The 26202-nt window shown below is 35.2% G+C and overlaps 1 long non-coding RNA gene across 2 annotated transcripts in view; it reads right to left on the bottom strand.

Moving 5' to 3' along the window:
• Nucleotides 1-8511: 8511 nt before the first annotated feature.
• The window catches only part of LOC143441654 (uncharacterized), a 327290-nt gene continuing 309599 nt past the window's right edge, over nt 8512-26202 (bottom strand). Inside the window, exons 4-7 of one of the 2 annotated variants that reach the window (XR_013109225.1) lie at nt 16519-16703; nt 13376-13534; nt 13146-13251; nt 8512-11063 (exon numbers count right to left, since the gene is read on the bottom strand). This is a non-coding gene — a long non-coding RNA (uncharacterized LOC143441654). Of the gene's footprint in view, nt 11064-13145; nt 13535-16518; nt 16704-26202 lie in introns of both variants that reach the window. The other variant, XR_013109224.1, reaches the window with a different exon arrangement.

Raw genomic sequence — 26202 nt, 5'->3', positions numbered from 1 at the left:
TAATATTTTTGCCATTAATTATTTTTAGTGCTACTTTAAGTAGATAGCTTTTAATACTCTAGCTGTGACTTTAACCACATTTTGCAGAAATCCAAATGCCTCTTAACTAACTCCTCAATTTACCAATATTCATGAATAAACTTTAACTTTTATACTTTAATTTTCATATAATAATAAATTAAAACACATTTTAATATGAAATTAACATCTTTTATTGTATCCATTTTTTTGCCATGAAAGAATTAATTCATATTCTTTTCCTGCTGTTTCAGTAAAATTTCCTAGCAAAAAAATTATTGAGGTTCACAGTTACTATACAGTCCACTGTAGCATGGAAGACAGGGGAGCAGTGCATTGCAGATGGCTATGTCCCATCTACAGTCAGCCAGGGTAAGGCAAATAGATAGATGCATTCTTCTGCTCTCTTTCCTTTCTATAGAAACTCCAGCATGTCATTTTTAAAATAATGCTACTCATGGTAGATGTAAGCAAATAATCATTCATTGGCATAACTAGAAGTTAAATAATTTCTCACTCTAAAGCCTGGTTACCTGGCTTTCAGGTGTGTCTAGTTTCTGTGGAGGTGATAATTAATAGGAACCTTCATAAGCCTGTAACTTCTATATGATTGCATGAAGCTCTTTTTGCTGAGGTTTAGCATAGCAACTTCCTTATACTTTTGTCAAATTTAGGTAGATGCCCTGCCCAGAAAGCTATTTCTCTACACATATTTCATATAAATTAATAAAACCTGGCAAATCATTTTGATCCACTAGTTTAGTATTTGACAGGTAAGAATGTTTGTTTTGTCCAGAGATGCTGTCATTATTTAATTATGTGATAATCAATTTAATATTTTCAGTCCTTGGAAAAGGTTATTTTCCATTCACGTCTTATAATTATTTCAAAGATATTTGAGTTGAGAATATTTCAACAAAAAAAGTAAAAGGCTTGTTTCTTCATGTATTTAACTTCAAATAGCATAATTCACTTCAAAATCAAGCTCATTCCAAATTATCTCTGCTCAGCATATAAATGGAGTTTTATTAGCCATTCATATTTTTCCGTGTTCATTTGACTTAGATTTGTTCTATTTATATGCGAAAGTAATTTTCTAAACTGCCATCTAATTATGCTTGCTGAGAGTATATTTTGAACTGCTTAAACTTGATATAAACTAAATGAAAAGTTTACAATCTTAATGTCTTTCAAAATATATGCAGGAACTATTCTGACAAATTAATAACATACTGAGATGACAAATTCATGGCTGCTACAATTACTCAGATATCTGCCTATAATCCCTAAACATGAGAATACTATATTTGCTCTGCAATCAATATGAAATACTAAGAACATTTTTTGAAAATTGTCATTGGGTATTTCATGTATAGGAACCAGGTTTGAATAAATGGAAAGTTTATTTGCAAAAAATAGAACAAACTATATATATCAACTTACATTTAAACATTAAAAAATCCACTTTCTGAAACATAAAGTTTATTTATAGAGCAGGGATTGCTAAAAATTTGATAAAGTGAATAATTAATTATACATGTCAATCCAAAGACTTGGCCATATTATCATCAGTTTCAAGAAAGTGCTTAGTCTGTACTTACTATGGATAATATTAAATTAAAACCATTTACAAAACCTGTTTTTTTCTGAGAAGTTAGAATGAGTTTAGGGATATTGAGTTGAACTTAATTTTCTTTTTTAAATTAAATTTTATTTATAATATTTAAGTCATATATATATTCAATATATTCTAATTATGCTTTCTCACTAACACTATCAGCTTCTCTTCACAAACTCTGCTCCCATATTTCTTTACTTATTATTATTTTATATTTGATTTGAACTAGACATGCTACTTCTACTTATGTAGACATAAATATAAAGAATAGAAGTAATGAATTATGGATTCCTTCTTCTGAAAAAATTTAGAACATGATTTAAACATTTAGACATATCACTTTAAGTTGAAAATGAAAGTGATGTAAGTCAACTTTTCTAGATAGTCAAACAGAAGCACATATAAAACCATCCCAAGCCAGATACAAAGAAGACATAATACAATGAATGTACTGTGATTTAAAAAAATTGCTGAAGGACATGGTAAAGCAAGTATGAGATTCGTATTTTTGATAAGAGAATTTTATTATATGCAAACTTCATAAGGTACTATCCTAAATTTCCATTGCATTTTATTGTACACTTTCCAAAGGATGTTTGAAGACTTGCTTTAAAGAATTACACTTGGTAATATTAAGAGAGTAATAAAATTATTTTAAAAATAATATTATTTAAATTTTATGATTTTACTTTCATAAATCAATGATCATAATTAATGAAGAATTTTTACATCTTCTGCCACATTTTTCAGGCTTAATTTCACATTGTTCATTTTACTAATCAGGACCAAATTTCCCATGTAAATATCATACAAGCCAAATGAGATTTGAAGGCTGAAATCAGAGTTATTAATAATGTGGTCCTATGGGATGAATTTATTAATATTATGTAGGAGAATCAAGTATTCAAATACACATATAAACTAAATGAATTTGGATAGACCTTGTCAGTAGTAATAATATGTTAAACCATAACATTGCATCGTTATATTGGTATTTATGAAAAACTATAATATTAGAATAAAAACATATTCCATCTTAAATTCTCTCTATATAATTTTCTCTTGTATATAAAAAAACTGTCAAAGCAGGGCTATGGAGCTCAATGCCTTTAATGCCAGATCTTGAAAGGCAGAAACAGGCAGTTTTCTGAGTTTGAGGCCATCACAGTCTACGCAAAAAGTTCCAGGGTGTCCAGGGCTACAAAGAGAAACCCAGTCTAAAACAAAACAAAACAACCACCACCACCACCAACAACAACAATTTTTTTAAATAAGTCTATAAAAGTACACTGTTTTGAAAGATTAAGTTCTCAGAAGGTTATTTGTAAAGACCAATTCTCAGTTCCGTTCTTTCCTTTCCATATGTATTCCATTTCCCCAGAACTACTTGGATTGTACTAGTTGTCCAACTTTGTTCTTTCTTATAGTATATTGGCTGTTTAGCAAATTCAGCTCTTATAATATCAACAAAAAGGACATCAAAAATGGAGAAACCAAGATGATAACTAAATGAGAAATAGCTTGTACTTTGATATAGAAGCTACTGAAATTTAATTTATTCATCTGTGTAAACTGATACACACAACTTATAGTGATAGGGACAGAACTTTTGTGGTTATATATTATATGCACAATAGTGACTTAAATATTTGAAATTTTTCTTGTATGTATAGCCTTCAAAGTAATCAGTAATGTAGTTAATTTTTTATATTTTTTATTGGTTATTTTCTTTATTTACATTTAAATGTCATCTCCTTTCCCCTTGGCCAGGTCACTTAACCATTCTAAGACATAGTAAAGTGATAATATTATTACATAGCATGATTCAAAATTATCATTGAGTGATTTAAATAAATGAATCAATATCATGACATTGTTACATTGCATAACATATTGAAGTATTCCAATTTATGAGTTAGTAAAAAAACATTTGTGCATATAATGAAAGTAATATGTTGGGGGTTGTTAGCAATACTCATAGCAACTAAAGAATGAATAAAGAATTTCAAAGAATGAATAAAGAAGTAATTCTTCATAATTTAATTTGGTGTGTTATAAAACCTCTCTCAGGGGTGGGGAGGTGGGAGTGGGGGGTAGGTGAGGGCACATCCTCATAGAAGCAGGAGAAGGGGGGATGGGGTGGGGGTTCCTGGGTGGTGGGGGAATGGGGTAATGGGATTAAAATATGAAATGTAAATATAATATCCAATAAAAAAGACAAAAAAATCCTCTCTCAGGAGATATAACTACTAATTCAGTAGAAAGGAGATTTAGAAAGTGTTATAATAGGAAAATAAAATTTCAAGTGAAATTTATGTCATGTAAATTTGTTTTGTACATCAAAATCTTTAATAAGGCATCATCAACCTCCCAAAATTCCCTTGATTCATCCTCAACTGAATAATATATCTTCTCTACTTTATTCTTAATATGTCACTTTTTAGAAGCTCGTTACTCAGATTATATGTCAAACAGTGGAAATTCAAACAATTCTTGCAATTCTCTGATTTATGTACTTAGTGTCAAGCATTGCGGCTGCTGACAGAAAATACTGTCTTTGGTGATCATAGTATCACAGAGCTCTGCTTCATAAAGTATTAGCACTTTTAGACATAACTGAGAATTAATGACTTGTTCACATCGCCTAGAAATGTTTCTAGATTTGGCTCACTCATAGCCAGAAAATTACGAAAACTATTTGAAGTAATAGAAGACAACTGATTTCAATGAACAGTATAAACCAAATGAGAATATTATGTGCCTTTCAATGCAATTATTTTATGGTCATCTTGAAGATCATCCAGCTAATGTGCCCATTTATCTACTAAAAGAATAGTGTATTGAAATAAAATACTATGAATTATAAAACAGAATGATTCATAAATAAATGCTGGCAATATAACAACAAATAGGAGTAGTCATTTAAAAAGAATAAATTATATTTAGATCATATGTTTGGAGCACATGTATGTATGTGTTTTTGGCACTGACCAGTTAGCATTTTTTTATCAACTGGTGCCCTCTTCCATGGGAAAGTATATCTCTTATGCTTTCAGCATTTCTTAGATTTTCGTAGTTCTTAGCCAAAAAATGAGGCCATCTTATCTTTCACCAGTTCCATTAGACTGTCTCTTGTTATCTTTGTCCAGCTCAGATTTAGGAAGTCATAATGGTAAGAATTTATAAGGGTAAATTCTGACATTACAAGAAAACACAATCTCACAAAAACTTCCTGTTCCTCTGGTTTTTACATTTTTCTGGACTCTCTCCTTCAATAATCCCTGAGCATTATATGCAGAAGTTAGGTGGCAGATGTGTCCGTTGGAAATGGTCTCCACAGCTATATAATCCAGTCATTAAAGTTAGTGTTTGTTAATAGAGTTCAATATAAAAATTCCATATCTTCTTCATAGCATATCTTATCTTCTTCAAAGTTGTTATTTGTAAGTACATGAGTTATAGTAAATGTACTCAGATACATTTGTGTGCATGCATGTTTGTAAAAGGAAAGGTCACAGGTTTAAGAAAAGTGGGGTTCGAAAGAGTAGTTTAGAGTGGAGGGGAAGAGTGGAAAGAATACAGTACTCATTCATGAAATGATTTTAAAAATTAATTTATAAATCCAAAAAATATAATAAATGCATCAGAAAAATATGAAAATTGCAACATTACAAAAAATGCCTCTAAAAATTACGTGCAAAACCACCAACCTTTAGATGTGCCTCTGAAAATTGTGATTGTTAATTTTCAATATGAAACTGAATAAATTAAAAGATACAAAAACATTAATCTTAAGCCCATTTTGATCAGGACAGCACTTACTTACATTGCTGAAAAAACAGAAGTCAAGCTGGAGCCTAAGTAGAAATTATTCTCTATTGACTATTGCTCATAATTCTGGTAACTACTCTGCACAGTTCCAGTGGTGAAATGTAATCATCAGTGTTATCCAGGTATAAACCTGTGACAAATAACAATGGCCTGACGGCAAGATATTGTTACAGTAGTGGAACACACGTTTGGGGACTACTATTGGATTATACTTAAGCCTACTCTCTGAGGTACAACACACACTGTTGAAGTTAGAAAATAGGCTTCAGTAAAAAAATTTACTACTATTACTATGCCAAACGAATGGAGCAATCTAATCACTCCTAATGACATATTGTCATACCTGTAGCTCAGTATGTTACTCAAACTTCCTCCAGAAAGCTTATTATTATAGTAGCTGATAATTAACTCAAGCATCTACAAACAGACAACACATAGAGAGTTAGAGACTTTGAAACAGTCAGTCTTAAATGGAATGTCTTTATTAATTTACTTCCTTCAAAGTTCAGAATTCTATAGGTAAGTGAAAGATTGTAAAACCCAGTAGTTCTTGATGATTACAAAAGAAAAGCATCTTGCAGAAATATCATGACTTAGGCACATATGAAACTCACAGAGACTGTAGAAGCATGTAAATTGCCTTAATGTTTAAGTCAGATAAAATCTTACCCCTAGAAAAAAGAAGATAAAATATTCACACTTACTTAAGAAGCTACTTCCTATTGATATGTGCGCAGATGGGAAGATGTTTTCTCCAATGTAGTATCATTTGCTACATCAATAACAATGCAAAGTAGTTCCATTGCCTAATAGATGTTGGTAAACACAAAAGAAATTCTATTTTTATGTGTGTGTCAGAGGCTGTACTGTTTGGGAGAAGAGGCTTTATTTTTATCTTATAGAGTTGTTGTTATTTTGTTTTGAAATCCATTTTTTTGAGAGAAAGATTGAAAGAGAGAGGGAACATGAACATAAGAGAGAGGGTAGGCAACTGAGGAGCATCTGAGAAGAGTTGGAAAACATGATGTAAATTTATTTATTGAATAAAATTTAAATTAAAAATGAAATATATACATCTATGTATCAATATCTATATATCTATCTCTAGATCTACATCTATGTCTAGATGCCTCCATATATAATTTATTGAGGATGTCTGGAAGAAATTAACCAACTACATGCTCACAGGACTTTAAGGAAAAGTGTTTAGTAGACTCCTTTACATGATGAGATTTTTTGAGAGTCACACAATGGCCTTCTATAAACTTACTGAATAAAGAAAATTATCATCTTCTCAGTCCTACTACCTAGAAGCCTCCAACAAAGAACTAAAGGAGATAGCGCTAATCTGAAGCTGAAAGCCTGGATATTCCTTTGACAATCTTTCTTGTGAGACTTTATTTTAACTGCTGAGGCACTGGATTTCTGAACTCCTTGGGATTATGATGAGAACAAAGAGAATGGTAAATAAAGAACAACTGAGCTTGGGAAAGTGTGTAGCTTTCTTCTATTTCAATTGTGAGGCCACTTTACAATACTTTTTATTTTCTGGGTAATGATGCAAGTATCATTCTATTGACTCAGATACCAGGTCATTCTATTAAGATTATGGATAAATCAAATGTTTGCTTTTGTGTCTTTTACCCATTTCCCTTGTTATCCATCTATCTATCTATCTATCTATCTATCTATCTATCTATCTATCATCTATCTATCTATCTATATCATCAGTATCTGTATCTGTATCATCTATCTCTATCTATCTCTCTATCATCTATCTATCTATATATATATCTATATCATCAGTATCTGTATCTGTATCATCTATCTCTATCTCTATCTCTATATCTATCTATCTATCTATCTATCTATCTATCTATCTATCTATATATGTTGCGCTTTCTGTCTTCTACTCTGTGTGTACCTGGAATACACACACAAACTGATATGCACAAAATATGTATAAAACAAAATATTCTTAAAAATCATTGTCAATCAGAGGAGATATATAAGCTTAATAATCAGATTTTAAAGGGCACTTGGTGATTGAAAACCAATAATTCTTAAATATATTTATTCATAAACTATGGAAACACTAGATGACTAGTGTTTAAGAGATATAGTAAAGAATACAAAGTATTTGTGTATTTGGCATTCATAGGCATTTTTTTTGAATTCCCATTTTAGAAAAAATTAATTACCACTGAAACAAAGGGAAAAAGTATAAAGAAAGGAAGAGTCAGCAGAGCTTTGGATAAAAAGCTGAACTGATTTTTCTAGAGATTTATACTAATTTTTTAGTTTTCTTTTCAGAGATGCTATTTTGCAATTGAATATTTGATTAATTATGTACACATTTGGTTATTTTATGATTAAAAATCTGTAAAACAAATAAAATATGGCTTCAATATTTTTATAACTTTTTTGAATTAATCACATAAATCACTAGTGGGTATCTGGTAAAATCACTGTCATTATGAAGAAATAATAAACAATCATTTAGTAAGTTTTATGGAAAGACAGATCACTGTCTCACAAAGATAAAGGTTGGTGCATAGCTAAAGTAAAGTAAAAGGTTAATGGAATTGGTAATGTCAAATTAACATTTCCTTCAATTACTGAACTTCATTAGTGCTAATCTATACTTGATTTATAGCCAGTGTAGAGAACTCCATAAGGTGATTATTGACTATGCTTTATTGATAGAAACAAGCCATTTTATTTATTTTAAATAGATGATTTAGACATGTTGTTAGCTTACTAGGTTTTTAAAATGTTCCTAAAATTTCACATATAAAGCAGTCATTTAAAAAAGATTATTATTTTATTGGAAAACTGTTTCTGCCTAATTATATTACATTACATGTGATATATAGTCTGTTTTCTTATTCTTTTTCTAAATTTTATTTAATCTTTGTTTTACAATCTATATTTTATCATCCTTCCGGTCTACTCTCTGACTGTTTCATATCCCATACCTCCTCCCCTGTCTCTAAGAGGAAGTCCCCTTCACCCCCAAAGCCCACTAGACCTCCCCACTCCCTAGGCACTTCAGTCTTTTGAGGGTTAGGTGCATCTTCTCTGACTAAGTCCAGACCCAGCAGTCCTCTGCTGTATATATGCTGGGTGCCTCATATCAGCTGGTGTATGCTGCCTGGTTGGTGGTCCAGTGTCTGAGAAATCTTGGAGGTCCAGGTAAATTGAGACTACTGGTCCTCTTACAGGGTCTCCCTCCTCTTCAGCTTCTTCCAGCTTTTCTCTCATTCAATTACAGGGCTTACCAGCTTCTGTTCTGCTGGGTGCAAATATCTGCATATGACTCTTTCAGCTGTTTGTCGGGTTTTTCGAAGGAAAGTCACAATAGACCCATTTGGTGATTGCTCCATAGCCACAGTAATAGTGTCAGACCTTGGGGCCTCCCTTTGATCTGGATCCCAATTTGGGCCGGTCGATGGACCTCCTTACTGCAGTATTTTCTCCATTTCTTTGTCCCTTCAGTTCTTTCAGAAAGGAACAATTGTGGGTCAGAGTTTTGACTCTGGGATGGTTAATAAGTAAATAAAAGATGTTAATAATGAGATAATGTTCTCTGCAAATAACTTATATATTTATTTATACATCTGTTTTGTCTATGATATTAAATTGTTTTCATTTTAGTGGCCCATTATGTGTCTGTGTATATGTAAATATGTGTGTGAGAGCCTTTTTATGTGTTTAGAAAGAGAAGGTAGTGATGTAGAGAAAAATATATAAAGTATTCTTTATTTCAGAACCATTTGTTCATACCACAATACCTATAATTGAATTTAAGATTTCCCAAGATCCCACAGTCTTATTTTAACAATAAGTTGCAAGTTTAATACATATGTTTTCAGGACTAGTGTATTGTCTTGGGCTCAGTGTGTAAACACACTTGCTATACAACCATAAATCCTGATATTTGGATTTTCAAGACCAATGTAAATCCTTTGACACTGCAACACATGCTCGTGCCTGAGAAAGATAAATGGGAGGTGAATATGAGACTATATCCAGCAGTTTGTGGTCAGCAAGTCAGCTTACAGAAGTGCAAGGTGGACAGTACAAGTAAGGACAGTCAGCTGGCAGTTGTCTTCTGAATCCCCACAGTTGTGCTCTGACAAGCATGCTACTATATTCACATACATAAATGTGTGTGTGTGTGTGTGTGTGTTCATCTGGTGCATCATCCATTAAACACAAGAAAACAACACATCATTTCAGTTTGAAGGTATACACTGGCACATCTGAAATTTTACTCTGATATACAGTGTGTTGTAATGAACTATTGCACTGTGTGTGTAAATTCTTTAGTCTGTGTCGAAGAGCAAGAATTTGGAAAAATCTGGTAACTGGAGTAATTTTACACATATTTTCCTGTCGGGAGATTTCCCTCAAGGAGTCTTCTACTTGTACTCTTACTTGGAATATTGGCATATGGTTAGCAAGCTTATGATCATAATGTCAAATAAAGTGACATAGTAATTAATAATTAATGAGCAACATTATTCCACTTTATTTAAAATTATTTTCTTTTTGAAAATCATGCAGAGGCTTAATTTAAAGATACAGTGCCTTCAGTATCCGGTCATCACAATAAAAACTAGCTCTGCAGTACAGTGTGCCTGATGGATGGTTTCGCTCTAGAGTATTTGCTCTGGACAACTAAATATAAGACAAAGTTTAAAATCAATATTACACATTGCTCATGGTTTCCAGAATAAACAAATCTATATTAGATACAATCATATATTGGTGATGTACTTGATTGATTGGTTCACATGCCTTCGTTGGCAAAATGACTACAATATTTGAAAACTAAAGATTTCAGGAAAGGAATATCATTGAGTTCACAAGCAAACCATTTAGAATAAGTCAAAGTGTAAAATGTATCTGTAATCTGAAAGTCTAAAATGTCCTGAGACACATGAAGGGATGCATTCACATTCATAACATAAAGTCATAGATTTTGATGGGTACTAACCATAATAGCACATAGAGATTTCCACTCGGAGTGAGAAAGTATTATTTGTATAAACAGAGAGCTCTTGGATTACAGGTGTTTGCTAGTTCTTAACTACACCACAGCTAGAAACAGGTTTTTCCAGTAAATAACACAATCTTGGGGGTTCACAGTGTGATCAATCATCCTGCAATGTGTCTCTCTTATCATCGAAATAAAAAGAAAAGATTTTTCACTCTAACATAGCAAAACAATTCACAATAATAAATCTATTTTTGCCAAGCTTTAAACAATGTCCAGCTTATATTCAGCAGTTTCATGATCAAGTGTTTTTGATTTCAAAGTTTTGTAAAATGTTCACATCAGTCTCATATGAACTCAGCAATTTAAGTCCTAAGCAGTTTGTAATCCAAAGCTGACCTTTGGGTTATGTTTGTCAGTTTAGTGATAACCATAGCTAGGTAGAAAATAGCAGTCAGTCCAAAATCTTTGCAGAATTTGGCAGCAGAAGGGGCATGGGACAATTTCATCCAGTTGTTAGTGTTACTGCAATCCAGGTGAATTCAATGTTGCAGGGCTCCATCATCTTCTTGGAAAATTCAGTTGAATGTAGACCTCAAAGTTTAAGAAAGGTTAAAAATGTATACATTTTAAATGTCATTTCTATCAGATCTTAGACAGGTTTGAGAACTATAATCTCTTAAATACATCTGAGGTACACCAATTTTGTTCCTAGTTACCTGCTTCAGACACAAACCTGAAAATAAACACAGAAAGCTAGATGAAGTTTATTTCTAGAACTAGTTAATATTCTGTATGACTATGAGTATCACAACAGAAATTTTATGCATACTTAGTTATCTTGTAAATTTTGAGATAATATGTATACCTTAAGAAAAGTTTGAAAGAGTCAAATGATAACCTAATTATATGATTGGTGGTAATAGAATAGTTTCCTCCTTTTAAAGTTTCTTTTGTGGCTCTTTTGTTATGAAATAGAAATTCTGAATTTTCCTTTAGCAAGCATGTATGGGTTTAGAGAATGAGAGAGCCAGGCTTCAACCCCAAAGACAGCTTTAATTTTTAATTGAATGGGGACCACATAAATTCATTTGCTGCTTATGTCTGAAAAGTACAGCAGAGACAACCTGGAGGTGGGCTATAGGACGTGGCCAATTTACTCTGTTCTTGTTGCCTGGCAACAAGCCAACTATTAAAATAGAATGAACAATCTGGCTAATGAGGAGTCTAATACTAAGAGTAATTTTGCAAAATTCTATAGAATGAATTATAAGTGCTGTTTAATTATTAAAGACCATTGAGGTGATTTGGAAATGCACATATTACTTATCCTTTCATACAACAATCCAGGTAGGATAGTACTGGAAACCTCTGGCTATGCGAATTTGTCCTGCAAGCATACACTTGAACCTCATCTTAATGCTAATGTGTGCATAGCCATGGCAACCTGGAAAGAAAACAAAATAGAACAAAAAGAAAACCAAACAAAATAAAACAAAACACCAAAACCCAAATCTTCCCAGATAAAGGAAATGTTTTATCACTGTTATGACAGAGGTGAAGAGCCAAGGTGAAAACCAGAAGACAGTCTGCGTGTGAACTAGAGACTTTGGATTTTCCTTTAACAAGCATTATGGGTTTAGAGAATGAGTAAATAAACCAATAGCCTTCTGGTAGCAGTGCAACCCCAGTTGAGTGGCCAGTGCGGCAGATAAGAGCCCTGGATGTTCAGCTGGCTCACCTCCTGCACCCAGCTCTCCAGCTGTACTCAGTAGTCTCATGGAAATGAGGGGCTATGAACCCTGTTTAAGACAGACCATTGTATTATTCTGGTTATTGAAGCAAAACATGTTTAATATGGAAAATGTAGAAAAGAATAAACACAGAAATCTCTCAAGATTAGGACTTGATGCTTTTTTCCCCTACTTATTAAGATACAGAAATATGTACCTATACATTTTTAAGTGGTAACATACATATGTAGCTACCTTGTATCTTTTATACCTAACATTGTTTTTACATTGCATTTTTCATATTATTATAAATCCTTCATAAACTGGATGAGGTGGCACAGACTGTAAACTCTGCATTCAGAACGCTCTAGAAAATGTGTGCCAAGTATCAAAATAGCCTAAGCTATCATGAGACTTTGTCTTAAAAACAGCATCACCAGTTTCTGCTTGATGGGCATTGTCTACTTAATTGCTCATTTACCATTAGATTGTTAAATTATATATATTTTACATTCTTTTAACTATTTAATGTTTATTTTCTCCCCCAAATTTTCTTTGTTAAAATTATAACTCTTAATTCATATTAATTGTGCATATTAATGGGTTTCATTGTGACAACTAATTTTATAAGGGACTTTCTTCTTAATTCCTTAGGACAATTCCTTATTAGAAAAATTAGAGGACAAAGGAATGAAGATTTTTTTTTTAAACTGGTGGTATATAGGCTATCAAAGATTCTTTAGGAAATGGTGTGCAAACTACATTCCCAGTACAGTTCACACAAGTCCAGTAGAAACAGAATCACTCTGAACATCTGCACCTTAATTCACGGAAAAGAGGCTTTAACCTTTACTTCAGTGGAAACATCAAAGCAGCTGAACTTTTCATGTGCATAAGGAAGCTGGGATCTAGTGCACTGCACACAAGCCACCAGGAGACATACCTGCTGAACATGAATGCCTTGCAAGGCTGAGACTCCACAGGAGTTGGCTAGTTGCCTCTGCGCCCAGGCCCAGCTGCCAATTCCCATTGCAGTCCCAGATGTAGACCTGGTGAAAGGTAAGAAACTTAGCACTCAGCAGTTCGGTTCTGTTGTGAGAAGCATTTTAGGCTTATCTGACAGTAAGGAGACAAAGAAAACTTTTAAAACCAAGTATGAAGTAACATTCCTACTTCTCAAGTGTCCACAATGGCCAGGGAAAACATGTGCCCACATGCTATGCTCATGAGTTAGTTATTCGGCAAACATCCATTGAGTCTTCAAGAAATGGGCTGGTTAGCTGTTGGACCAGATCCTACTTGCCCGGAATTATTATAACCTCAGGGAAATACCTATGCAAAAGAAAAGATTGATAAACAAAGCAGAGGATTGATCTACTGTCTCTCCTGGGCACTGACAAGTACTCAGGGCATCTCACCATCCACTCAAAGAGCTTCTCCACTGGTCTCCAATACAGGCAGAAAACGTATTATTTTATAATACTTGTGTTATCTCTATAGAGAGTAAAACTATCATATAATACAAAAACTCAGCCATAGTTTTCAACATTTTGGGACTATTTTATTTTGCAAATAATTCCTTTGTTTTAGAAATGTAAAAGTAGCAATGAGTCCCTTTAAGATTTTCAGTGATTGAAATCCTGACTACATACAGGGAAACTTCCCAATATAATCATCAGGACAACAAATTGCTACCAATAATAAGGCTAAATTTGAGGTAGGTAGGTATTTAAAAGTCTCTGCTTAGCTCATCAAAACTGTTTAGTTTTTGACATTTTGGCACAAGCTAGGAGTGATGGCTATGCTTGGTTATCTGACTACATCTGGAATTAACTAAAAGAAATGGTTGTGTACACCTGTGAGAGATTTTATTTTTTCTTATTTAAATCATTTGAAGCAGGAAGACCCACTTCTAATCTGGATCTTGGAAACAGGAAGAAACTTTTTACCCAGATCTTTTAAGGTGGGACTATGTAACTTTTAATTGGGGCCACACCGACTGCTGGAAGCCTATGGAAAAAAACTTATTGCTGAGTTAGCTCACACTTTCTAGCTCTTTCTGTGCTATCTGGCTTTACCTCAGCAGTTCAGGCTCAAATTCCTTTTCAAGCTGAATAAGTAACATTGGCTTATTTCAATTCTGACTGAATTGCTAGGCTTAGCCTCAAACTAATTCTAGTGATCTGTTCTAATCTGGATCCATCTCATTCTCTGGTTAGTTCTGTCTTTGCATGTGTCTACCTTGTTTTCTCTTCTTCTTCTTTTTTTTTTTTTTTTTTGTGATCTCTCTTCAAACTGTCTTTATAAAACTCTCCCAGTAAAACTGCTCGCGTGCTCTCTCTCTCTCTCTCTCTTTCTCTCTCTCCCACCCTCCTTTTCTCCCTTCCTCTCTCCCTCAATCCCCCCTCCCTTCTGCTCTCTCTTTCTCTCTCTATCTCTGTCTCATCTCTGTCTCTTTCCCTCCCTCATTCCTTTTCTCACTCCTTCTCTCCCTCCATCTCTCCCTTGCTCCTGCTCTCTCTCTCTATTTCTCTCTCTCTCTCTCTCTCTCTCTCTCTCTCTCTCTCTCTCATTCTTACTCTCGCTCTTGCTCTCTCTCCTGTTCTCTCAAGTAACTTCCTTTTCTTCTCTTCTCATGAGAATTGAGAATATCTTATTCTGTCAAATCTGTCTCTAATTCATCACTTTGTCTGCACTCAAACATGTGTGTTTCTCTCTCTTTTTTTATTTTATTTTTTATTGGATATTTTATTTACATTTCAGATGCCATCCCCTTTCCCCATTGCCCCCCCTTAGAAAACCACTATCTTATACCCCATTTTCCTTTTTGCATTTATACACATTTTTAAAAATGTTAATCAAAGGCTTTATAAGTTTGGTAATGCTCAATCAGAAGTGTAACCCAATACCCAACCTAGATATGTTAACTATATTTAACTGGTGGAGACACGTGAATATCTGCCTCCCTGTCTCCCCACTCTTTCTCTCTCTGTCTCTCTCTCATCACCTAGCTTCTCCTCTCCTTCTTCTTCTCTTCTCCTTACTCCTTCTCTTCTTCTCAGTACTCCTCCCACCTTAGCTCCTCCTACATATCACCATTCCTGTTAAAATGAAACTTTTCTCTCAAAATACATTTAGAGCATAATTATGCCAATTTATACCAACGAGTTACAAGATAGTGCTAATACCCAGTCCATCATTTTGTTGACTAACCAGAACCTCTGTCATCTCTCCTATATAAAACACTTAGTTCTGAACCTGGCTTTTTCCTTGGCTTTAGAATGAACATCAGCTGAAAACCATCCACTCAGATCTTTTCTCTCAAGGTAAATAGCCAGGATTGGCTATGAGACTACAAGTTTTCAACCCCGTCAGAAATCCAGAATGACTGAGTTAACTAAAATTGTGGGAAGCACAAAGAATAGCTTCTAAACTTTGCCAATTTATGGAGATCTCTGAACACCTGGACACTCCCTCTACTACAAAACGTTGGAGCATCTGTTCTTCTGCCTTCTGGCCCATGATCATCTGACAGACCTTAGTGCTGCATAATTATTAAGGGCTGATTACTCTGTCTAGGCAGATATAATCCGTCGACTATTCTGCAAGTGTGTCCTTTTCGGGACAGTAATTTGTCTGTAGATGGAAAGAGGCAATTCTTGTCTAGTGGCGGTCTCACCACGACTGGAGTAACTCCAAAGATGCTCAATTTCTTCTTAGAATTCAATATAGGAAGCTGTCAGGAGCAGATAGGTCTCTAATCAAAATGAACATTCATACGGAAATGTTTGCAAAGTCAATTCTGTCGACTTCAGACATTTTGAAAACCAACTATCCATGTGAGGTAATCTGGACTGTTGTCTGTTAACTCCATTCAGCTATTTCTAAATAAAACATAGAAAACACCCTAACAATAAACTCCAAGCCATGAATTTGCTATAGTCTCTTAACTCACAGGCTAACCATCTCAAATATGTTTAAAAAGTTAAAGAAGGACTGAGTCTAAGCTTTGTAATCCTAAATGTGTTATACTGGTACAATGCCTATGAGAGGATCAATATTCATCTCACTTTTATATCAATAAGAAGCTCATACCAATGAAAACCTTAAAATTTGTAATCAAAGTAAATTGGTGCCATTTAAGAAATTATATCTTCATCTTGATAATAATTGTACAGATTTCTACCAATAAGTTATGGCTACACAATAAATCTTAGCTAATCCTCTCTATTCCCACAAAGCCACTACTTTTCCCTAGAAAGACAGCCCAACATTTACCACCTTAGTCCCCAAGCCCAGGGAATATGGGCACTAACTCTTCATTAACTTCTTCAAGCTGATTATGGGTGTTCAGATATTAGAAGAGGAATGGGGGGAAGAGTAAATTGATAAGCCTTTGATGCTGTGTCTTCACTGCATCCAGATGGAATTCCGGGACCTCAGAGGTTTGAGCAGCTCTGCTCAGCTTGCTTGATGAGTAGATACACCAAGGCTGTGCATTCTGCAATATACAATTCACAAAACAAATTTTAGTATCAAAATAATTTTTTAAAAGAGGGCTGACATTTTATTAAAGATGTTGGTTCTAACAGCTTTTCTTTTTTCCTCTCTTTTATTGGATATAATATTTACATTTCAAATTTTATCCCCTTACCCCATATCCCCTACCACCCAGGAACCCCTTATCCCATCCCGTTTCCTCCTGCTTCTATTAGGGTGTGCACCTACCTACCCCCCATTCCCCCTCCCCACCATCAGGTTTCCCCAACCCCACTCAGTGTTCAGCCTTCATGGGACCAAAGATCTCCTCTCCCACCTATGCCCAACAAGGCCATCCTCCCCTACATATACAGCTGGAGTCATGTGTCCCTCCATATGTGCTCCTAGGCTGGTGGTTTAGAAACTGGGGAGCTCTGGCTGGCTGGTATTGTTGCTCTCCTTATGGGGCCACCAACCCTTTCAACTCCTTCAGTCTACTCTCTAACTTCTCCATTGGGAACCTTTGATCAGATTAATGGTTAGCTGTGAGTATCTGCCTCTGGGTATGTCAGACTCTGGGGGACCTCTAAGGAGACAGCCTTATCAGGCTGCTGTCAGCATTCCCTTCCTGCCATCCATATCAGAGTCTATTTTTGGTGACTGCACATGGGATGAATAGCCAGGTGGAATGGTCGCCATACAACATCTCCTTCAGTTTCTGTCCCATATTTTGTTTCCATATTTACTCCTTTGGGTGTTTAATTACTCCTTCTAAGAAAGACCCAGGCATCCACACTTGTTCTTCCTTCTTCATGAGCTTCATATTGTCTGTTAGTTGAATCTTTGTTGTTTCAAACTTTTGGGCTAATATCTGCTTATCAGTGAGTAAATACCATGTGTGTTCTTTTGTGACTGGGTTACCTCACTCAGGATGATATTTTCTAGTTCCATCCATTTACCTAAGAATTTCTCAAATTCATTATTTTTAATAGCTGGGTAATATTCCATTGTGTAAATGTACCACAATTTTTGTATCCATTCTTCTGTTGAAGGGCATCTGGGTTCATTCCAGCTTCTGGCTATTATAAATAAGGCTGCTATGAACATAGTGGAACATATATCTTTGTTATACATTGGGGGCATTTTCTGGGTATATGCCCAGGAGTGGTATAGCTGGGTCCTCAGGTAGTGCTATGTCCAATTTTCTGAGAAACCACCAGACTGACTTCCAGAGTGCTTGTACTAGCTTGCAACCCCACCAACAATAGAGGAGTGTTCCTCTTTTTCCACATCCTTGCCAGCATCTACTATTGCCTGAATTTTTGATCTTAGCCATTCTGACTGGTGGGAGGTGGTATCTCAGTGTTGTTTTGATTTGCATTTCCCTGATGACTAAGGATGTTGAGCATTTCTTAAGGTGCTTCTCAGCCATTCATGTTTCCTCAACTGAGAATTCTTTGTTTAGCTCTGTACCCATTTTTAATGGGGTTATTTTGTTGTTTAGCATCTAATTTCTTGAGTTCTTTGTATATATTCCATATTAGCCCTCTATTGGATCTAGGATTGGTAATGATCTTTTCCCAATCTGTTGGTTGTGGTTTTGTCTTATTGACAGTGTCCTTTGCCTTACATAATTTTCCAATTTGATGAGGTCCCATTTGCCAATTCTTGATCTTAGAGCATAAGCCATTGGTGTTCTGTTCAGGAACTTTTCCCCTGTGCCTAAGATAAGAATGGATTAATTTGCATTCTTCTACACGCTGACCTCCAGTTGAGCCAGCACCACATGTTGAAAATGCTGACCTTTTTCCAGTGGATGGTTTTAGCTCCCTTGTCAAAGATCAAGTGACCATAGGTGTGTGGGTTCATTTCTGGGTCTTCTATTCTATTCCATTGATCTTCATGCCTGTCTCTGTACCAATACTATGCAGTTTTTTATCACTACTGCTCTGTAGTACAGTTTGAGGTCAGGGATGGTGATTCCCCCAGAAGTTCTTTTATTGATGAGAATAGTTCTTGCTATCCTAGGTTTTGTGTTATTCCAAATGAATTTGTAAATTGCACTTTCTAGCTCTATGAAGAATTGATTTGGGATTTTGATGGGTATTGCATTGAATCTGTAGATTGTTTTTGGCAGGATGAACATTTTTACTAAGTAAATCCTGTCAATCCAGGAACATGGGAGATCTTTCCTTTTTCTGAGATCTTCTATTTCTTTCTTCAGATACTTGAAGTTCTTATCATACAGTTCTTTCATTTCCTTGGTTAGATTCACTCGAAGATATTTTATTTTATTTGTGGCTTTTGTGAAGGGTGTCATTTCCCTAGTTTCTTTCTCAGCCTGATTATCCTTTGAGTATAGGAAGGCTACTGATTTGTTTGAGTGGATTTTGTATCCAGGCACATTGCTAATGTTGTTTATCATGCTTAGGAGTTCTCTGGTGGAAGTTTTAGGGTCATTTATGTATACTATCATATCATCTGCAAATAGTGAAATTTTGACTGCTTCCTTTCCTGTTTGTATCCCTTTGACTTCCTTTTGTTATCTTATTGCTCTAGCTAGGACTTCCAGTACTATGTTAAATAGGTAAGGTGAGAGTTGGTAGCCTTGTCTAGTCCCTGATCTTAGTGGGATAGCTTCAAGTTTCTCTCCATTTAGTTTGATGTTGGCTACTGGCTTGCTGTACATTGCTTTTACTATGTTTAGATATGGGCCTTGAATTCCTGATATTTCCAAGACTTTTAACATGAAGGGATGTTGAATTTTGTCAAATACTTTATCAGTGTCTAGTGAGATGACCATGTGGTTTTTTTCTTTGAGTTTATTTATGTAGTGGATTACATTGATGGATTTCCAAATATTGAACCATCCCTGCATTCCTGAGATAAAGCCTACTTGATCATGATGGATAATTGTTTTGATGTGTTGTTGGATTCAGTTTGTGAGAATTTTATTGAATACTTTTGCATCAATATTTATAAGAGAGACTGGTCTGTAGTTCTCTTTCTTTATTGGGTCTTTCTGTGGTTTAGGTATGAGCATAATGTTACCTTCATAGAATGAATTGGGTAGTGTTCCTTCTGTTTCTATTCGATGGAAGATGGAATAGCTTGAAGAGGATTGGTATTAGTTCTTCCTTGAAGGTCTGATAGAATTCTGCACTAAAACCATCTGCACCCCGACATTTTTTGGTGGGGAGATTTTTAATGACTGATTCTATTTCTTTAGGAGTTATGCAGCTGTTTAGATGGTTTATCTGCTTCTCGTTTAACTTTGGTACCTGGTATCTATCTAGAAAATTAGCCATTTCATCCAGATTTTCCAATTTTGTTGAGTATAGGCCTTTGTAGTAGGATCTGATGATTTTTTTAATTTTCTATTTCTGTTGTTATGTATCCCTTTTCAGTTCTGATTTTATTAATTTGAGTACAGTCTCTGCACCATTTGGTGAGTCTGACTAAAGGTTTGTCTATCTTGTTGATTTTCTCAAAGAACCAGCTCCTGGTTTTTGTTAATATTTTGTATAGTTCTTTCTGTTTCAACTTGGTTGATTTCAGCCTTGTGTTTGATTATTTCCTGATGTCTACTCCTCTTGTGTATATTAGCTTCTTTTTGTTCTAACACTTTCAGGTGTGCTGTCAAGTTGTTAATGTATGTTCTTTCCAATTTCTTTTTGTGGGCAATTAGAGCTATGATATTTCCTCTTAGAACTGCTTTCAGGGAGTCCCACAAGTTTTGATATGATGTGTCCTCATTTTTCATTCAATTCTAAAAAGTCTTTCTTTCTTTATTTTTTCCTTGACCAAGTTTTTATTGAGTAGAACATTGTTCAGTTTCCAAGTGTATGTGGGCTTTCCGTTGTTTTTGTCCATATCAAAGACAAGTCTTAGTCCATGGTCATCTGATAGGGTACACGGGTTATTTCAATGTTTTTGTATCTGTTGAGGCCTGTTTTGTGACCAATTATATGGTCTATTTTCGAGAAGGTACCATGAGGTGCTGAGAAGAAGGTATATTCTTTTGTTTTAGGATGAAATGTTCTATAGATGTCAATTAAGTCCAATTGGTTCATAACTTCTGTTAGTTTCATTGTGTCTCTGTTTAGTTTCTGTTTCCATAATCTGTCCATAGCTGACAGTGGGGTGTTGAAATCTCCCACTATTATTGTGTAAGGTGCAATGTATGCTTTAAGCTTTAGTAAAGTTTCTTTTATATATGTGAATGCCCTTGCATTTGGGGCATAGATGTTCAGAATTGCTAGTTCCTCTTGGTAAATTTTTCCTTTGATGAATATGAAGTGTCCTTCTTTATCCTTTATTATTACTTTTGTTTGAAAATGATTTTATTTGATATTAGAATTGCTACTCCAGCTTGTTTCTTGGGACCATTTGCTGGGAAGATTGTTTTCCAACCTTTTCTCTGAGGTAGTGTCTGTCTTTTTCACAAAGGTGCGTTTCGTGTATGCAGCAAAATGTTGGGTCCTGTTTACGTATCCAGTCTGATAGTCTATGTCTTTTTATTGGAGAATTGAGTCCATTGATATTAAGAGATACTAAAGAAAAATGAATGTTGTTTTCTGTTATTTTTGTTATTGGCTGTGGAGATATGTTTGTAAAGTTACCTTCTTTTAGACTTGTTGGAAGATTACTTTCTTGCTTTTTCTAGGTTGTAGTTTCCCTCCTTGTGTTGGAGTTTTCCACCAATTATCCTTTGAAGTGCTGGATTTGTGGTAAGATATTGTGTAAATTTGGATTTGTCATGGAATATTTTGGTTTCTCCATCAATATTGATTGAGAGTTTTGCTGGGTATAGTAGTCTGGGCTGGCATTTGTGTTCTCTTAGAATCTGTATGATATCTGTCCAGGATCTTCTGGCTTTTATGGTCTCTGGTGAGAAGTCTGGTGTAATTCTTATAGGTCTGCCTTTATATGTTACTTTACCTTTTTCCCTTACTGCTTTTAGTATTTTTCTTTGTTATTTTACATTTGATGTTTTGATTATTATGTGGCTGGAAGTATTTCTTTTCTGATCTAAATTATTTGGTGTTCTGTAGGCTTCTTGTATATTTATGGACATCTCTTTCTTTAGGTTAGGGGAGTTTTCCTTTATAATTTTGTTGAGGATATTTACTGGTCCTTTAAGTTGGGAGTCTTCCCCCTCATCTATATCTATTATACTTAGGATTGGCCTTCTCATTGTGTCTTGGATTTCCTGCATATTTTGGGTTAGTAGTTTTTTGTATTTTGCATTTTCTTTGACAGTTGTGTCAATGTTTTCCATGGTATCTTCTGCACATGAGATTCTCTCTTCTATCTCTTGTATTCTGTTGGTGATACTTATTTCTATGACTCCTGATTTGTTGTTGTTGCTGCTGCTGCTGTTGTTGTTGTTGTTGTTGTTGTTGTTGTTGTTGTTTTAGGTTTTCTATCTCCAGTGTAGTCTTCCTTTGTGATTTCTTTATTGTTTCTACTTCCATTTTTAGATCTTGGATGGTTTTGTTTAATTCCTTCGCCTGTTCGGTTGTGTTTTCTTGGAATTCCTTAAGGGATTTTTGTGTTTCCTCTTTAAGGGTTTTTATCTGTCTACCAGTTTTCTCCTTAATTTCTTTGAGAGTGTTATTTATGTCTTTCTTAAAATCCTCTATCATCATCATGAGAAGTGATTTTAATTCTGAATCCTGCTTTTATGATGTGATGGGGTGTTCAGGGCTTGCTATGATGGGGGAACTGGGTTCTGATGATGTCATGTAACTTTGGATTCTTTTGCTTACGTTCTTGCACTTGCCTTTGGCCATCTGGTTAACTCTGGTGCTGCCTGTACTTGCTGTCTCTGACTGAAACCTGCCTTTCCAGTTATCTTGCTTGTGTCTGATCTCCTCAGGGTCCAGATGTCTCTGTGATCTTCTCCAGCTGCGCTGAGTACAGTGGTACCTCTAGAATGCCTCAGGATATGGTGCCTCCAAGGTATCAGACCAGGTATGTGTCTGATGTTCTAGGTGCAGTGTCTGCTCTAGTATGTCTCAGGATAAGGTGCCCACTGATCTGAGTGCAATGGCTCCTCTAGGATATCTCAGGATATGCTCTCTGTTGCTCTGAGTTCAGTTATTCCTCTGCTGCTCTGGGTTGAGTGGACCTTCCAGAATGTCTTGGGCAGAATCCAGGGTACACACAAGAGCAGACCTGGCAGAGTTCTGCTCCAGGCCTCAGATCAGGGAGAGGGGTGGAAGGGGAGTGCTATTCCACAGGGGTGGGGATTTGGGTATCTGTTGGAATCTGAGGGCTCCTGGCACACAACTATGGGCTTAGGGCAGCGTGTGGGTCTTCCTACTTATGGCTCTGAGATCTGTGGAGCCTCCAGGATGTCTCAGGTGGAATCCAGAGTTCACACAAGAACCTTTTTCTCTATATATACTGATTTTTCATTTATTGTTTCAGATTAGGGCATATTCGTATTTCAGTCAGAGTAGACATGACAAAATAATGACAAAATGAAAGGCTAGCCATAAAATCAGTTTTCTGTTCCCTCATATTTTGTTTCTGAATTGGGCTACTTTGTACTGGATTTTTGTGTTCATAATCCAAGTGTGTCTTCCCCAATCAGTTCACATATTTCTTCTCTCTACATCTCCCTCCCCCCAAAAAAGTCTTGTAATAATTTTCACTGGTATACAATAATAATTCTTTAAGTGACTCTCATAAAATGTGAAGTTATGGCCAAAATATCAATGCTAACTTTTCAATGTAACCAAATATTTATAAAGAACATCATAAAGGTTAAATGGTCATTTTTGCATTTAGCAAGCCTTTAGAAGGTCTTGCAATGAAATTAATGGCAAGTGACTAGAGTCATGGATGTTGAAGGTTACCATGTCTTTGACAACTTTCTACAAAAATGAGGAAAGAAACTTGCTACTTCATTTTATTCAGGGATTTTTTTTTCATGTTTCTTGCTGTGGTAGTTGACAACATTTTAACAAGGGCACACCTTCTTTCAAAATTAGACTCAACCCTTTCAAAACCTGTCATTGCATTTTAAAATAAGTTTATGTAATATTCATAATGCTTTTGTCATACAAAATATCTTTCCCAAGAGTAGAGTCATTGTCAAAGAATTAGTATTGTTTTCTCTAAGAAGTAACTGCACATCTGCACAATTATTGTCTAAAGACAGAAGAGAAATACTCTGGACCCAAGGTTTCACTTGCAATTCTAGTTTGCTCATTTTTATATCACATATATTATTAATGACTATAGTTTTCAAAAATCTTGTTTATATTGCTATTTTGACTACTGGTCAAATATCACAAATATATTTAGTGACATCTAAGCTAACGAATGATTCTTGTGATTTCTAATTACTTATACACAGATATATTAGTGCAATCACTATTTATAGAAACTTCATCCTTACAAATCTCAATTTACAACAAGAATTTAAAGATAAATTTGATTTTCTGACTTGTGACTTGTAATATGGATATTTTGTGGTTTTGCTCAAGGAAATGATGTTAATCTCCTCCTTCCAATCATATATCACATCTGCAGGATGACCATGTCTAAGGCTGATGAAAATGAGTGTTTTGAAAGAGATACTTCTTAGAGCAATACTTCTTAATGGTAGGCCTAAAATATTCAGCCAACTGCTTCAAAAATATATCAAGTCATCGAGATTTTGTTCTTCTATTTGTAGAATACAGGCAAAATAACCTAGCATCATTTTTAAGTACCCTGAGGTTTAAAAAGTTCAAAACTGTCCTAAATTTGAAACTATCAGCTGCAGTAGATTCATATACATGCCAATGTCAAAATGTCAAGAAAGGCACTGAATTCACTTTAACTAGTAAGTTCTAGAAGATGACATCTAACATTATCTTTGCTGCTTTATACCTACATTGGAAATTTGTTGTTAAGGTAGTCAGCTATATAAATTTCTCAGCTATGAAGGCACAATTTGTTTTAGTTTCTCCTTTACCCCTGATTTACAAAAGCCTCTTGTGTTGTGGTGACATTTCTCCCATTCTATGCAAGTTCATGTACTCAGTTCTCTGCAACTTAAGCTTTTTGAACCTTCCTTAGCTTTTTAAAAATTTATCTTCCATTCATTTACATCTTAAATAATATCCCACTTCCCAGTTACCCCTCCACAAATCCTGCATCCCACATCTGCCCTCTCCTCTCACCCCTTTGCCTCTCTGAGGGTGCTTCCCAACCCACCCACCCACCCATCACACCAGAGTCACATTATGCTAGAACATCTATTCTCAACAGGACCAAGGGTGTCCCCTCCCATTAATGTTAGACAAGTTCATCCTCTGATACATATGTATCACGAGCCATGTATCCTTTCTTCCACTCATTGGTTGGTGATCTAGACCCTGAGATCACTAGGTGATCTTGACAGCAGATGTTCTTCCTATGGGATTGCAATCCCCCTCTGCTTGTTCTGCTAGCTCTCCCTATGGGATACCTGAGCTCAGCCTGACAGTTTGCTCCAAGCATTGGTCACATCTGCATTGGTCAGTTGCTGGTTGAACCTCCTAAGGAACAGCCCCACCAGGTTCCTGTCAGCAAGCAGCAGTATCAGGTTTAGTGTCTGCAGACAGGATGGATCACCAAGTGGGACAGTCTACACATGGCCCTTCCTTCAGTCTCTAACTTTTGAAAGCTTCATAAAATGAAGAACCTTTATAAGTAACACATTGAAGGATTAAGTGGAAATTTTGATGAAGATTACATTGAATCTGTAGATTTGCTTTTGGCAAGATGGCCATTTTTTTCTATATTAATCCTGCCAATCCATGAGTATGAGAGATTTTTTTTCCATCTTCTGAGATCTTCAATTTCTTTCTTCAGAGACTTGAAGTTCTTGTCATACAAATCTTTTACTTGCTTGGTTAGTGTTATATCAAGGTATTATATTATTTGTGACTATTGTAAAGGGTGTCGTTTCCCTAATTTCTTTTTCAGTCTGTTTATCCTTTAAGTAGAGGAAGGCTACTATTTTGTTTCTGTTAATTTTATGTCCAGCCACTTTGCTGAAGTTGTTTTTCAGGTATAGGAGGTCTCTGCTGGAATTTTGGAGGTCATTTAAGTATCCTATCATATCATCTGCAAACAGCAATGTTTTGACTTCTTTCTTTCCAACTTGTATTCCTTTGACATCCAAGAACTTCTAGAGGAATCACCACCCCTGACCTCAAGCTGTATTACAGAGCAATAGTGATTAAAAACTGCATAGTATTGGTACAGTGACAGGCAGGTAGGTCAATAGAATAAAATTGGACACCCAGAAATGAACCCAGACTCTTGTCACTTGATGTTTGACAGAGGAGCTAAAACCATTCTGTGGAAAAAAGACAGCATTTTCAACAAATGATGCTCGTTACCTGGCAGTCAGCATGTAGAAGAATGCAAATCAATCCATTCTTATCATCTTGTAGAAAGCTCAAGTCCAAGTGAATAAAGGACTTCCTCTTAAAACCAGATATAATAAAGCTAATAACAGAGTAAGTGGGGGAAGA

Source organism: Arvicanthis niloticus, chromosome 3 (genome assembly GCF_011762505.2).
Source record: "Arvicanthis niloticus isolate mArvNil1 chromosome 3, mArvNil1.pat.X, whole genome shotgun sequence".
NCBI classification, from domain to species: Eukaryota; Metazoa; Chordata; class Mammalia; order Rodentia; family Muridae; genus Arvicanthis; species Arvicanthis niloticus.
Note: the sequence above shows the minus strand (reverse complement) of the source record. Positions and strands in the feature narration are given on the sequence as shown.